We start from the raw sequence: 15,833 nt of genomic DNA on the forward strand, positions 1-15,833 counted from the left end.
AAAACACCTACACAAGCACAGCAACAAAATGGCCAGATAGGAGGGTGCCACCTATTGTATAGGCCTTAAATAGGGTTGCTGCTGATGATTTAAATTAATTTCAGGCCTCAAAACCATTAAATGTCCATTTTGTAAGGTTGCGTGAAAAAAAAAAACGCATTATGGATAACATACTGATTACATATGGAGGATGACATGCGTAAATAACGCAGCCACACCCTGCCTACGGATTACATACGGATCACTGTTTTGAGATCATTTCTGCGTATTACGCCTGTAAAAAACAGACCGTATTTCCCTGTGCTAAGTGTGACCTCAGCCTAACAGTAAAATCTGCACTATAGTATGGCGCTCCTTCTCTTCTGAGCCTTGCACTGTGCCTGAAAAGTATTTACTGATTGCATTTAGCTTATTGCAAGACTAAGAAACTGAGGACACCGCTAATTCATAATTGAACTAAAGGGGTTCTCCTAAAAGATGCTGCATAGCAATGGAGAAAATAGAAGAGAAAAGATGCATGCTAAAAAATAGGAAACTCCCAGGAAAATATATACAATTTGAACTTTATTGATGTAAATAACAACAGATCACGTGCAACAAGACAGACTAAAAACAAGATTAAAAAAACAATATGGTAATAACCTACCTCCACAGAAGTTCACAAAAATCCAAATGGCAATATATTAGTATATAATACCAGCAGAAAAAATTCACATAAACAAAGATTCATGAGAAAACAGAACATTAATATGTACTCTTAGTAAATGGTTAAACCCATGAACCAATAGATGTGCAAAAAAACATGCACAATATGAAGGCAGTAAAAGGCTAAATAACCCTATTCACAACACCATGTCAGTATTTAAGGGATAGCAGCTGTGACTAAAATACAAAAAACATAGCTAGTTGTGGACTACCAGAAGGGTTTAGGCTGTGTGCACACGTTGCGGATTTTAATGCATTTCTGCAGCATTTTTGGATGCGCGGAATTGCATCAAATCCGCAGTGTAGTGCAAAAGCAATGTTAGTCAGTGGGAAATTGAGAATTGTTGTGCACATGCTGCAGAAAAAATGCATGCATTTGCAGCGTTTTATTTTCTGCAGCATGTCAATTATTTTTGCGGATCTGCAGCGTTTCTGCACCCATTGACTACCTTTGAGTAAGGCAAATCTACAGCAAAACCGCAGATTTAAAAAGATCTGCAGTTTTGCTGCGGAGTTGCGTGCGAGAAACGCTGCAGATCGGGAGGAAGAGTGTGGGCGGAGACTATGTGTGTGGGAGAATGTGTGTGTGTGTGGAGAATATGTGCATGTGCATGTCTGTGTGCGGGTGTTTGTGTCTGTCTGTGTGTGTCTTCGAGGTCTGCGGGGCTGTGTGTGTCTATGTATGTCTATCTGTGTGTGTGGGGGGGGTCTGTATGTAGGCAGGCATCGTTCGATGGGACTACTAGTCCCATCCGGCTATGCCTGCCACAGTGACAGCTAGCCAATGTTGGGACAGTAGTAGTCCCATCATCCTGTTACTGTGTTCAAGTGTAAAAAATACACACATATACAGTACATACTCAACAATCACTTAGTCCCCAACGTCCTCGATCACCTGTAAAAAAACAAAAAAAACAACAGTATTCTCCGTGTTCCGATGTAATCCATTTAATAACGAGTGTCCCACGATGATCCTCCATGGAGAGCTGTCACATCAGCAGATGTGACCACTCTCCTGGGGTTCCAGTGATACAATGACAGGAGATAATCCTCCTCACTGTGTCCCTTTGCCGCCGTGAGTTCAGCAGAGTTCATACTGTCACTTGCGGCCCCGCTGCGTGGGAAAATTCTCACGCAGCAGTGCCGTAAAGTGAAAGCATGAACTTCATTAAACCCTCAGTGATAACACTGCAGGAGCCATTATCTCCTGTCACCATGTCACTGGAGGCCCTGTACAGCGGTCCCATCTCCTGATGTGACAGCTCTATAGAGGAGATTGTTGTGGGACAGTCTTTATTAAATGGGTTACATTGTGTTGGTTTATTATTTTATTTTGTTGCAGGAGATCGAGGGTGTCGCAGGAATTAGGCGTACAATAAAGATGGCAAATTGTGTACTGTTTTATTTCACTAAAATACTTTATTCTGCCTGTGTGTTTATTTAACCTTTTCACAACTATAGGATTAGTAATGGTTAGGTGTCTTATTGATACCTCTACATTACTAAGCCAGTTTGACATCACCTTACAATTCAAAGGTGACATCAACCCCACAAATATTATCCCAAATGCCACCACTACAGGGCAGTGGGAAGAGAGAGGCTAAGTGCCGGAATTGGTGCATCTTAGAGATGTGCCATTTCTGGGGCGGCTGTGTGCTGGTGTTTGTAGCCAAGGGGGGCCAATATCCATGGTCCCTTCTTAAGCTATGAATATCAGCACAAAGCTGTCTGCATAGCCTTTTCTGGCTATTAATTATAGGGGGACCTCACGTCGTTTTTAGGGGGGGTTTCCCTATTTTAATAGCCAGTAAAGGCTAAATATACAGCTGCGGGCTGAGATTAATAGCCTGGGAATATCCATGGGTATTAACCCCTTCCAAGGCTATAAACATCGGCCCCAGTCACTGGCTTTTCATCTCTGTCGCAAAAAATTGCACAGGAGCCCACGCCATTTTTTTTCAATTTTTTTTTCAATTAAACAGATATTGTGTTTAAGGCCGGGGTCACACTTGCAAGAAACTCGCACGAGTCTCGCACCTCAATACCCAGCACTGCCACCAGCACACGGGACTGGAGTGTGTGGCTGTATGTATTTCTATGCAGCTGAATGCTCCAGTCCTAGTGCCGGTGGCAGTGCTAGGTATTGAGGTGCGAGACTCGTGCAAGTTTCTCGCAAGTGTGACCCCAGCTTAACGCAGATTTTGTGTGTGTCTTTATTTAACTCTCTATGTACCATTTTATTATGTTTATTACTAAACATCGGGCTTGGTATTATCTATCTATCTATAGATATACAGTGGGGCAAAAAAAGTATTTAGTCAGTCAGCAATAGTGCAAGTTCCACCACTTAAAAAGATGAGAGGCGTCTGTAATTTACATTATAGGTAGACCTCAACTATGGGAGACAAACTGAGAAAAAAAAATCCAGAAAATCACATTGTCTGCTTTTTTTAACATTTTATTTGCATATTATGGTGGAAAATAAGTATTTGGTCAGAAACAAAATTTCATCTCAATACTTTATAATATATCCTTTGTTGGCAATGACAGAGGTCAAACGTTTTCTGTAAGTCTTTACAAGGTTGCCACACACTGTTGTTGGTATGTTGGCCCATTCCTCCATGCACATCTCCTCTAGAGCAGTGATGTTTTTGGCTTTTCGCTTGGCAACACGGACTTTCAACTCCCTCCAAAGGTTTTCTATAGGGTTGAGATCTGGAGACTGGCTAGGCCACTCCAGGACCTTGAAATGCTTCTTACGAAGCCACTCCTTCGTTGCCCTGGCGGTGTGCTTTGGATCATTGTCATGTTGAAAGACCCAGCCACGTTTCATCTTCAATGCCCTTGCTGATGGAAGGAGGTTTGCACTCAAAATCTCACGATACATGGCCCCATTCATTCTTTCATGTACCCGGATCAGTCGTCCTGGCCCCTTTGCAGAGAAACAGCCCCAAAGCATGATGTTTCCACCACCATGCTTTACAGTAGGTATGGTGTTTGATGGATGCAACTCAGTATTCTTTTTCCTCCAAACACGACAAGTTGTGTTTCTACCAAACAGTTCCAGTTTGGTTTCATCAGACCATAGGACATTCTCCCAAAACTCCTCTGGATCATCCAAATGCTCTCTAGCAAACATCAGACGGGCCCGGACATGTACTGGCTTAAGCAGTGGGACACGTCTGGCACTGCAGTGTTATGTTTGCTAATGACAGGTGTTATGAAGGCAATCCAGAAACACAGTGTGCTTAGCGATCAGAGCGCACACAGTGATCTGACAAATACCCAAAAATACAAGAACGAGCTCTGAGACGTGGAAACTCTGTAGACTGCACACCTGATCCTATCCTAAACACAACTAAAAGCGGCTGTGGATTGCGCCTAACAACTACCTAGGCAACTCGGCACAGCCTAAGAAACTAGCTAGCCTGAAGATAGAAAAATAGGCCTGACTTGCCCCAGAGAAATTCTCCAAAGGAAAAGGCAGCCCCCCACATATAATGACTGTGAGTAAGATGAAAAGACAAAACGTAGGGATGAAATAGATTCAGCAAAGTGGGGCCCGATATTCTAGGACAGAGCGAGGACAGTAAAGTGAACTTTGCAGTCTACAAAAAACCCTAAAGCAAAACCACGCAAAGGGGGCAAAAAAAACCCACCGTGCCGAACTAACGGCACGGCGGTACACCCTTTGCGTCTCAGAGCTTTCAGCAAAACAAAAGACAAGCTGGACAGAAAAAAAGCAACAAAAAAGCAAAAAGCACTTAGCTATACAGAGCAGCAGGTCACAGGAACAATCAGGAGAAGCTCAGATCCAACACTGAAACATTGACAAGGAGCAAGGATAGCAGCATCAGGCGGAGTTAAGTAATGAAGCAGTTAACGAGCTCACCAGAACACCTGAGGGAGGAAGCTCAGAAGCTGCAGTACCACTTGTGACCACAGGAGTGAATTCAGCCACAGAATTCACAACAGTACCCCCCCCTTGAGGAGGGGTCACCGAACCCTCACCAGAGCCCCCAGGCCGACCAGGATGAGCCGCATGAAAGGCACGAACAAGATCGGAAGCATAAACATCAGAGGCAAAAACCCAGGAATTATCTTCCTGAGCATAACCCTTCCATTTAACCAGATACTGGAGTTTCCGTCTAGAAACACGAGAATCCAAAATCTTCTCCACAATATACTCCAATTCCCCCTCCACCAAAACCGGGGCAGGAGGCTCAACAGATGGAACCATAGGTGCCACGTATCTCCGCAACAACGACCTATGGAATACATTATGTATGGAAAAGGAGTCTGGGAGGGTCAAACGAAAAGACACAGGATTGAGAACCTCAGAAATCCTATACGGACCAATAAAACGAGGTTTAAATTTAGGAGAGGAAACCTTCATAGAAATATGACGAGAAGATAACCAAACCAGATCCCCAACACGAAGTCGGGGACCCACACGGCGTCTGCGATTAGCGAAAAGTTGAGCTTTCTCCTGGGACAAGATCAAATTGTCCACTACCTGAGTCCAGATCTGCTGCAACCTATCCACCACAGAATCCACACCAGGACAGTCCGAAGACTCAACCTGTCCTGAAGAGAAACGAGGATGGAACCCAGAATTGCAAAAAAATGGAGAAACCAAGGTAGCCGAGCTGGCCCGATTATTAAGGGCGAACTCAGCCAACGGCAAAAAGGACACCCAATCATCCTGGTCTGCAGAAACAAAACATCTCAGATATGTTTCCAAGGTCTGATTGGTTCGTTCGGTCTGGCCATTAGTCTGAGGATGGAAAGCCGAGGAAAAGGATAGGTCAATGCCCATCCTACCACAAAAGGCTCGCCAAAACCTTGAAACAAACTGGGAACCTCTGTCAGAAACAATATTCTCAGGAATGCCATGCAACCGAACCACATGCTGAAAGAACAAAGGTACCAAATCAGAGGAGGAAGGCAATTTAGCCAAGGGCACCAGATGGACCATTTTAGAAAAGCGATCACAGACCACCCAAATGACTGACATCTTTTGAGAAACGGGAAAGTCAGAAATGAAATCCATCGAAATATGTGTCCAAGGCCTCTTTGGGACCGGCAAGGGCAAAAGCAACCCACTGGCACGAGAACAGCAGGGCTTAGCCCTAGCACAAATCCCACAGGACTGCACAAAAGTACGTACATCCCGTGACAGAGATGGCCACCAGAAGGATCTAGCCACTAACTCTCTGGTACCAAAGATTCCAGGATGACCAGCCAACACCGAACAATGAAGTTCAGAGATAAGTTTATTAGAACCACCTATCAGGGACGAACAGTTTCTCTGCTGGACAACGATCAGGTTTATTCGCCTGAAATTTTTGCAGCACCCGCCGCAAATCAGGGGAGATGGCAGACACAATGACTCCTTCCTTGAGGATACCCGCTGGCTCAGATAAACCCGGAGAGTCGGGCACAAAACTCCTAGACAGAGCATCCGCCTTCACATTTTTAGAGCCCGGAAGGTACGAAATCACAAAGTCGAAGCGGGCAAAAAATCACGACCAACGGGCCTGTCTAGGATTCAAGCGCTTGGCAGACTCGAGATAAGTCAAGTTCTTATGATCAGTCAATACCACCACGCGATGCTTAGCTCCTTCAAGCCAATGACGCCACTCCTCGAATGCCCACTTCATGGCCAGCAACTCTCGATTGCCCACATCATAATTACGCTCAGCGGGCGAAAACTTCCTGGAAAAGAAAGCACATGGTTTCATCACTGAGCAATCAGAACCTCTCTGTGACAAAACCGCCCCTGCCCACAGGACTACTGTTGTGAATTCTGTGGCTGAATTCACTCCTGTGGTCACAAGTGGTACTGCAGCTTCTGAGCTTCCTCCCTCAGGTGTTCTGGTGAGCTCGTTAACTGCTTCATTACTTAACTCCGCCTGATGCTGCTATCCTTGGCTCCTTGTACTGTTATGTTTGCTAATGACAGGTGTTATGAAGGCAATCCAGAAACACAGTGTGCTTAGCGATCAGAGCGCACACAGTGATCTGACAAATACCCAAAAATACAAGAACAAGCTCTGAGACGTGGAAACTCTGTAGACTGCACACCTGATCCTATCCTAAACACAACTAAAAGCGGCTGTGGATTGCGCCTAACAACTACCTAGGCAACTCGGCACAGCCTAAGAAACTAGCTAGCCTGAAGATAGAAAAATAGGCCTGACTTGCCCCAGAGAAATTCCCCAAAGGAAAAGGCAGCCCCCCACATATAATGACTGTGAGTAAGATGAAAAGACAAAACGTAGGGATGAAATAGATTCAGCAAAGTGGGGCCCGATATTCTAGGACAGAGCGAGGACAGTAAAGCGAACTTTGCAGTCTACAAAAAACCCTAAAGCAAAACCACGCAAAGGGGGCAAAAAAACCCACCGTGCCGAACTAACGGCACGGCGGTACACCCTTTGCGTCTCAGAGCTTTCAGCAAAACAAAAGACAAGCTGGACAGAAAAAAAGCAACAAAAAAGCAAAAAGCACTTAGCTATACAGAGCAGCAGGTCACAGGAACAATCAGGAGAAGCTCAGATCCAACACTGAAACATTGACAAGGAGCAAGGATAGCAGCATCAGGCGGAGTTAAGTAATGAAGCAGTTAACGAGCTCACCAGAACACCTGAGGGAGGAAGCTCAGAAGTTGCAGTACCACTTGTGACCACAGGAGTGAATTCAGCCACAGAATTCACAACAGTAGACTGACTGACCTTCATTTCTTAAAGTAATGATGACCACTCGTTTTTCTTTACTTAGCTGCTTTTTTCTTGCCATAATACAAATTCTAACAGTCTATTCAGTAGGACTATCAGCTGTGTATACACCAGACTTCTACACAACACAACTGATGGTCCCAACCCCATTTATAAGGCAAAAAAAACCACCGTGCCGAACTAACGGCACGGCGGTACACCCTTTGCGTCTCAGAGCTTTCAGCAAAACAAAAGACAAGCTGGACAGAAAAAAAGCAACAAAAAAGCAAAAAGCACTTAGCTATACAGAGCAGCAGGTCACAGGAACAATCAGGAGAAGCTCAGATCCAACACTGAAACATTGACAAGGAGCAAGGATAGCAGCATCAGGCGGAGTTAAGTAATGAAGCAGTTAACGAGCTCACCAGAACACCTGAGGGAGGAAGCTCAGAAGCTGCAGTACCACTTGTGACCACAGGAGTGAATTCAGCCACAGAATTCACAACACTGCAGGATCTGAGTCCATGGTGGCGTAGTGTGTTACTTATGGTAGGCCTTGTTACATTGGTCCTAGCTCTCTGCAGTTCATTCACTAGGTCCCCCCGCGTGGTTCTGGGATTTTTGCTCACCGTTCTTGTGATCATTCTGACCCCACGGGGTGGGATTTTGCGTGGAGCCCCAGATCGAGGGAGATTATCAGTGGTCTTGTATGTCTTCCATTTTCTAATTATTGCTCCCACTGTTGATTTCTTCACTCCAAGCTGGTTGGCTATTGCAGATTCAGTCTTCCCAGCCTGGTGCAGGGCTACAATTTTGTTTATGGTGTCCTTTGACAGCTCTTTGGTCTTCACCATAGTGGAGTTTGGAGTCAGACTGTTTGAGGGTGTGCACAGGTGTCTTTTTATACTGATAACAAGTTTAAACAGGTGCCATTACTACAGGTAATGAGTGGAGGAAAGAGGAGACTCTTAAAGAAGAAGTTACAGGTCTGTGAGAGCCAGAAATCTTGATTGTTTGTTTCTGACCAAATACTTATTTTCCACCATAATATGCAAAAAAAAATGATAAAAAAACAGACAGTGATTTTCTGGATTTTTTTTTCTCAGTTTGTCTCCCATAGTTGAGGTCTACCTATGATGTAAATTACAGACGCCTCTCATCTTTTTAAGTGGTGGAACTTGCACTATTGCTGACTGACTAAATACTTTTTTGCCCCACTGTATATCGATCTATCTATCCAACTATAGATATATCTATCCATCTACCTATAGATATATCGTTCTATAGATATACAGTGGGTACGGAAAGTATTCAGACCACTTTAATTGACTGAAAAAAACACAGAAATGTAGAAATGTTTGCACATGTAAAAAAAAAAAGAAAAACTGAAATATTACATGGTCATAAGTATTCAGACCCTTTGCTCAGTATTGAGTAGAAGCACCCTTTTGAGCTAGTACAGCCATGAGTCTTCTTGGGAATGATGCAACAAGTTTTTCACACCTGGGTTTGAGGATCTTCTGCCGTTCTTCCTTGCAGATCCTCTCCAGTTCTGTCAGGTTGGAAGGGGAATGTTGGTGGACAGCCAATTTCAGGTCTCTCCAGAGATGCTCAGTTGGGTTTAGGTCAGGGCTCTGGCTGGGCCAGTCAAGAATGGTCGCAGAGTTGCTCTGAAGCCACTCCCTTGTTATTTTAGCTGTGTGATTAGGGTCATTGTCTTGTTGAAAGGTGAATCTTCGGCCAAGTCTGAGGTCCAGAGCACTCTGAAAGAGATTTTCATCCAGAGTAACTCTGTACTGTATTCATGTTTCCTTCAATTGCAACCAGTCGTCCTGTGCCTGTAGCTGAAAAACACCCCCATAGCATGATGCTTCCACCACCATGTTTCACTTTGGGGATTGTATTGGACAGGTGATGAGTAGGGTTGAGCGAAACGGATTAGACAAATTCAAAAATCGCCGACTGTCGGCAAAGTCGGGTTTCATGAAACCCGACCTGATCCTAGTGTGGGATCGGCCATGAGGTCGGCAATCTTCGCGCCAAAGTCGCATTTTGTATGACGCATTCAGCGCCATTTTTCAGCCAAGGTCTCGGTCCCCACCATCTTAGAAGAGGGCATGACAGTGATTGGCTTGCTTTCTGTGGCGTCACAGGGGCTATAAAGGGGCGTGCACGCCGACCGCCATCTTACTTCTGCCAATCGTAGCATAGGGAGAGAAAGCCGCAGCTCCATCAGAAGGAGGGATATAGTTAGGGAGGGACGATTAAGCCCCGAAACTGCTTGCGCTGTAGCGATTTCCACTGTCCAACACCACCATTTGTTTGCAGGGACAGTGGAGTTTATATTTTTGTGCATCAGCTCTGTAGCTTATTAGGCTGCCTTATAAGGCTCCCTGATAGCTGCATTGCTGTTTGCACGCCGCTGTGCAAACCAACTGCTTTTTTAAAAGCAAAAATCCTGTTGCTCCTTTCTGCACAGTTATCTTGTTTATTTGTCCACACTTTTGTGTGCAGCAGTCCTTTTTATTGCTGCCATACTTGTCCTGAGATCATTGTAGGGAGATTGAAATTGTACTACAGTCCTTGTATTTTTTCATATATCTTCCAGCCACTTTCTGCCACTTAAATTGTGTTGTTTTATGCACATGACCTGAGGTTTGGTTTAGTCTCCCCCCCAAAAAGTGAGATTCAAATTATCACAAAGTGGATATATTTCAGTCCTGTTAGTTTGTGGTATATCTTCCAGCCACTTTCTGCCACTAACATTGTGTTGTTTTATGCACAGGGCCTGAGGTTTGGTTTAGTCTCCCCCCAAAAAAAAGTGAGATTCAAATTTTCACAAAGTGGATATACTGCAGTCCTGTTAGTTTGTGGTATATCAGCCAGCCACTTTCTGCCACTTACATTGTGTTGTTTTATGCACAGGGCCTGAGGTTTGGTTTAGTCTCCCCCCCCAAAAAAAAGTGAGATTCAAATTATCACAAAATGGATATATTTAAGTCCTGTTAGTTTGTGGTATATTAGCCAGCCACTTTCTGCCACTTACATTGTGTTGTTTTTTGCACAGGGCCTGATTTTTTGTTCAGTCTCCCCCCCCCCCAACAAAAAAAAAAGGGAGATTTAAAATCTCAATACGTTTATATACACCTTCTACCTTGCTTTACAGTACCATATAACGGTTGTTATTTTGGTTAGATTTTCCAAAAAATGAGGAAGTCAGGTGGAAGAGGCCGTGGGCGGTGGTTGCCAGCTGGTACTGATGGTGGTGGTGGTGCATCTGGTGGTAGTGGCAAAAGCACAATAGCACCTAAGGCTGGAGATGTTGTGCCAGCGTCATCGTTTGGCTCCATGAGGCCTCGAAGTCTCCCTTATCTGGGAGTAGAAAAACGGCTTTTAAAGCTGGAGCACCAGGAAAAAGTTTTGGCTTTCCTTGCTGACTCAGCCTCTAGCTCTTTCACCTCTTCTTCAGAAAGTTCCAAATATAAAAGCAGCGAGTCATCAGTGGATGCTCCCGGTCAGGAACAAGACATTTCCTTGTGTCCTTCACCCAAACCAAAAGTGAAGGATGCGTCAGGCGACCCTACAGGTTACTCCATGGAGCTCTTTACACATACCGTGCCTGGGTTAGAATGGGAAATTGTTAACTGCCCTTTACAAGATGAATCGGACCTGGAGTGCACTGATGCACAGCCACAGCTAGATTATAATGCTCTTCCATTGACTCAGATCACTACATTGCCCTTACAGTGTACTGAGCCAGAATCTGAACCTGATGAGACTATGGTGCCCCGTCCTGAACGCTATAGCACCTTACATGGTGACACAGAGGAAGGTGCACATGACATTGAATAGGAGGTGATAGATGACCCAGTTGTTGACCCAGATTGGCAGCCATTGGGGGAAGAGGGTGCCGCTGCCAGTAGCTCAGAAGCGGAGGAGGATGATCCGCAGCAGCCATCTACATCACAACAGCTGTCATCTGGCAGGCCCGTATCAGGCCAAAAACGTTTGTCAAAAACAAAAACAGTTTTAGGACAGCGTGGCCATCCGGTGAAAGTAGCACAGCGTGCAATGCCTGAAAAGGTATTCCATAGTAGGAAGAGTGCAGTGTGGCAATTTTTTAACCAAGATCCGAATCATCAGTCAAAAGTTATCTGTAAGAAATGCTCAAAGACCTTTAGCAGAAGGAAGAATCTTCAAAATTGAAATACAACGTGCATGCTTAGACATTTAACCAGCATGCCCTTGCAAGCCTGGACTAACTACCAAACGTCCCGTACCGTTGGTGCACCTGCTCAGAATGAAGGTAGTCAGCAACGCTACATTGCTTCCCTCACTGTAGGACACCACCAGCAGCAAATGTGGAGGTATCGTCGCAAGGCCAAAGCAGTCAGGGAATCACAAGGTTATTGGTAGGAAGACTGTATGGAGGACAACATCAAGAATACCATCACCAATCCGCCATGTCCATCACCACCACCACTGCTAGTTCCACCATATGCCCCTCTCCAGTCCAGCTCATCCTACAAGAGACTCTCGTTAGGAAAAGAAAGTACTCATCCTCTCATCCGCGTACACAGGGTTTGAATGCCCACATTGCTAGACTAATCTCATTAGAGATGATGCCCTACCGATTGGTTGAAAGCAAAGCTTTCAAAGCCCTGATGACCTACGCAGTACCACGCTATGACCTACCCAGTCGACACTTCTTTGCGAGAAAAGCCATCCCAGCCCTCCACCAGCATGTCAAAGACCGCATTGTCCATGCACTGAGGCAATCAGTCAGTAGAAAGGTGCACCTCACAACAGATGCATGGACCAGTAGGCATGGCCAGGGACGTTAGGGCACACTGGGTTAATGTGGTGGATGCAGGCTCCACAGGGGACAGCCATAGTGGGACAGTTCTGCCTAGCCCACGGTCTAGGAAACAGTTGGCTGTAGGCGTTCGCCACCCCTCCTCATCCTCCTCCTCCAGAAGCGAAAGCTCATCCACAGAGCGCAGTCGCACGACCACTCCATCCGCAGCTGCCAGTGTTGCACATGAGGTGTCCCATTATCGAACAGCTAGTGAGGCGTCAGCAGGCTGTGTTAGAAATTAAGTGTTTGGGCGACAACAGACACACCGCGGAAGTACTGGCCGAGTACTTGCAGCAACAAATTCAGTCATGGCTGGGCAGTGTACATCTTGAGGCAGGCAAGGTAGTCAGTGATAAAGGAAGGAATTTTATGGCTGCCATAGCCCTTTCAGAACTTAAACACGTACCTTGCCTGGCTCACACCTTGAACCTGGTGGTGCAGTGCTTCGTCAAAAATTATCCGGAGTTACCAGCCCTGCTCTTGAAGGTGCGAAGACTTTGCTCGCACATCTGCTGGTCGCCCGTACACTCCAGCCATATGCTGAACCATCAGTGATCGCTGAATCTTCCCCAGCACCGCCTAATAATCGACGTTGCAACAAGGTGGAACTCCACACTGCACATGGTTCAGAGGCTGTGCGAACAGAGGCGTGCTGTAATTAATTTGTATGAGGATACACATATATGGGCAGGCAGTTGGATGGCAGACATGGAGTTGTCTGGTGTGCAGTGGTCGAAGCTCCAAGACCTCTGTCAAGTCCTTCAGTGTTTTGAGGAATGCACACAGCTGGTAAGTGCAGACGACGCCATCATAAGCATGTGCAGCGCCCCAGGGTCCTGGTCGTTGAAGTAATGTCATTGAGCATCCCACTAATTCGTCTGCTGATGTAAAGTTTGATGCACATTAAGGAGCTGGCGTCTGCAGCCGAGGAGGAGGGAAGCCTTGATGACAGTCAGCCATTGTCTGCTCAGGGAACTCTCCTGGACGAGGTGGCGGACGAAGAGGAGGAGGATGATGGGGATGAATATTTATGGGAGGAGGATGCTTCATAGGTGGCAATAGAAACTGGTAGCGTTGCAACAGGTACAGAGTTTTTGTGGGACACAAGTAATGTTGATTTGCAAGAAAGTGCTCCCCAACCCAGCACAACGAGTAAATTGACACCTGGAACATTGGCCCACATGGCTGAGTATGCCTTGCGTATCCTAAAAAGGGACCCCCGCATTATCAAAATGATGACAGATGACGATTACTGGTTGGCCTGCCTCCTGGATCCATGATATAAAGGAAAATTACAAAATATCATGCCCCATGAGAACCTTGAGCAAATATTGGCTACCAAACAAGCAACTCTTGTAAACCGTTTGGTTCAGGCATTCCCAGCACACAGCGGCGGTGATGGTTCTCACACGAGCCGTAGGGGGCAACATGGCAGAGGTGTTAGAGGTGCACAAATCCGAAGTGGCGTTGGACAGAGGGGTTTTATGACCAGGTTGTGGAGTGATTTTGCAAAGACCGCTGACACGACAGGTAGTACTGCATCAATTCAAAGTGACAGGAGACAGCATTTGTCCAGTGTGGTTACGAACTACTTTTCCTTCCTTATCGATGTTCTCCCTCACAGGTCATTCCCCTTTGATTACTGGGCATCTAAAATAGACACCTGGCCTGAATTGGCAGAATATGCATTACAGGAGCTCACTTGCCTTGCTTCTAGTGTGCTATCAGAAAGAGTCTTCAGTGCTGCTGGTTCAATACTGACAGAAAAAAGGACACATCTGGCTACCCAGAATGTTGATGATCTAACCTTCATTAAAATGAACCAATCATGGATTTTAAATTATTTTGCCCAACCTTCTCTGGCTGACATGTAGCTTGCCTGAAAAATGTCTTGCTTTTGGCCTCCTCTTACTGACTTCTCCAATTCCGCCATTTGCAGCTGCTGAATGTCCACCATAGGTCATTTTTATACCTCCCTAAATGGGCTGACTCCTCCCACAGGGCCGTGGTCACCACCTGGCGCAAGCACCCGTGCGAGTGCCGTTTGCCTGGACAGGTGGGTGCGCCCACTCTTGGGCGACGGCACTGGCACAGGGTCCCTCATAGTACAATGAAGTGTCTCTAACGGTGGTGGTGCACAACCAACGTCAGACACACCGTTGTAATATGAGGGGCCCTGTGCCAGTACTGCCGCCCACGAGAGAGTGTTCCCCCCAGCTCGAACAGTGCTCTACAACTTGCAATACTTACCTCTCCCTGCTCCACCACTGTGTAGTCTGTGCTGTTAAATCCTTCAATGGCACTGCCAATACAAATTTGTTGAAATGATAGATGATAGTTAAAATATACAGGGGCCCTGGCCTCCATTTAGACCAGTTAATACTTTGCGTCTTCTACCACTGTCTGCTACTTAGCAGAGGAGCCCACCCCAGTACCTAGCTATGCCGCCTGTTTAGTCCTGTTACCAATTTTGAACTGCTTTTAGCCTACTTTTGTATTTGGGCCTACTAACCGTGTCTGCGTCACTCATTACTGTTGTCCTCCACTAAACAAAGCTAGGCCGCTTGTTTAGTCCTGTTACCAATTTTGAACTGCATTTAGCCTACTTTTTTATTTTGGGCCTACTAACTGTGTCTGCGCCACTCATTACAGTTGTCCTCCACTGAACAAAGCTATGCCTCCTGTTTAGTCCTGTTACCAATTTTGAACTGCATTTAGCCTACTTTTGTATTTGGGCCTACTAACTGTGTCTGCGCCACTCATTATAGTTGTCCTCTACTGAACAAAGCTAGGCCGCCTGTTTAGTCCTGTTACCATTTTTGAACTGCATTTAGCCTACTTTTTTATTTGGGCCTATATCTGTGTTTCCTCCTCATCCTGCCCATTGCCCAGCCACTGCTAGATGAGTCTGCTGATACATTGACCCAGACCACTATTTCCCCTTGCACTCTACACAGCCAGAATCTGACGCTGCTGAAAGTCAGGTTCCCCTTCCTGCATACTATACCACCTTACACGGGGACAAAGAGGAAGGTTCAGATGAAAGTGCAGGTTCCTTCATTAGGTGAGGAGGGCATACTTGTTGGCAACGTCACTGGCACAGGACCCCTCATAGTATGCAAAAGTGTCTCTGGCAGTGGGAGGCGCCACCCGCCATCAAACACACCGCCGTACTATGGGGGGCCCAGTGCCAAGTGCCAACGAGTGGGCCCCCCTGTTTGCTCAGGATCACAGCACTTGCAAAGTTGAAATACTTACCTCTCCCTGCTCCACCGCCTTGACATATTCCACGTTTCCTGGGCCCACGAAAATTTTGAGCCAGCCCTACCCCCCCACAACTTTAGCCAAATGACCCCCTGTTTTCAATGCCTAACTATTATTATAAAGTAAATTAAGATTCACAAGCTTAAGAAATAAGAATTGATGTTTTTGGCATTAAAATGCACACTGTAGGTGTTTTTCTGTCCTCCACTCACTGCCGACTTTGATTCCCCTTTGACTTGCATTGGGTTTCGTGTTTCGGTCGGCCCTCGACTTTTCGCAATAATCGG

The sequence above is a fragment of the Ranitomeya imitator genome, chromosome 2, assembly GCF_032444005.1.
Source record: "Ranitomeya imitator isolate aRanImi1 chromosome 2, aRanImi1.pri, whole genome shotgun sequence".
Taxonomy (NCBI): domain Eukaryota; kingdom Metazoa; phylum Chordata; class Amphibia; order Anura; family Dendrobatidae; genus Ranitomeya; species Ranitomeya imitator.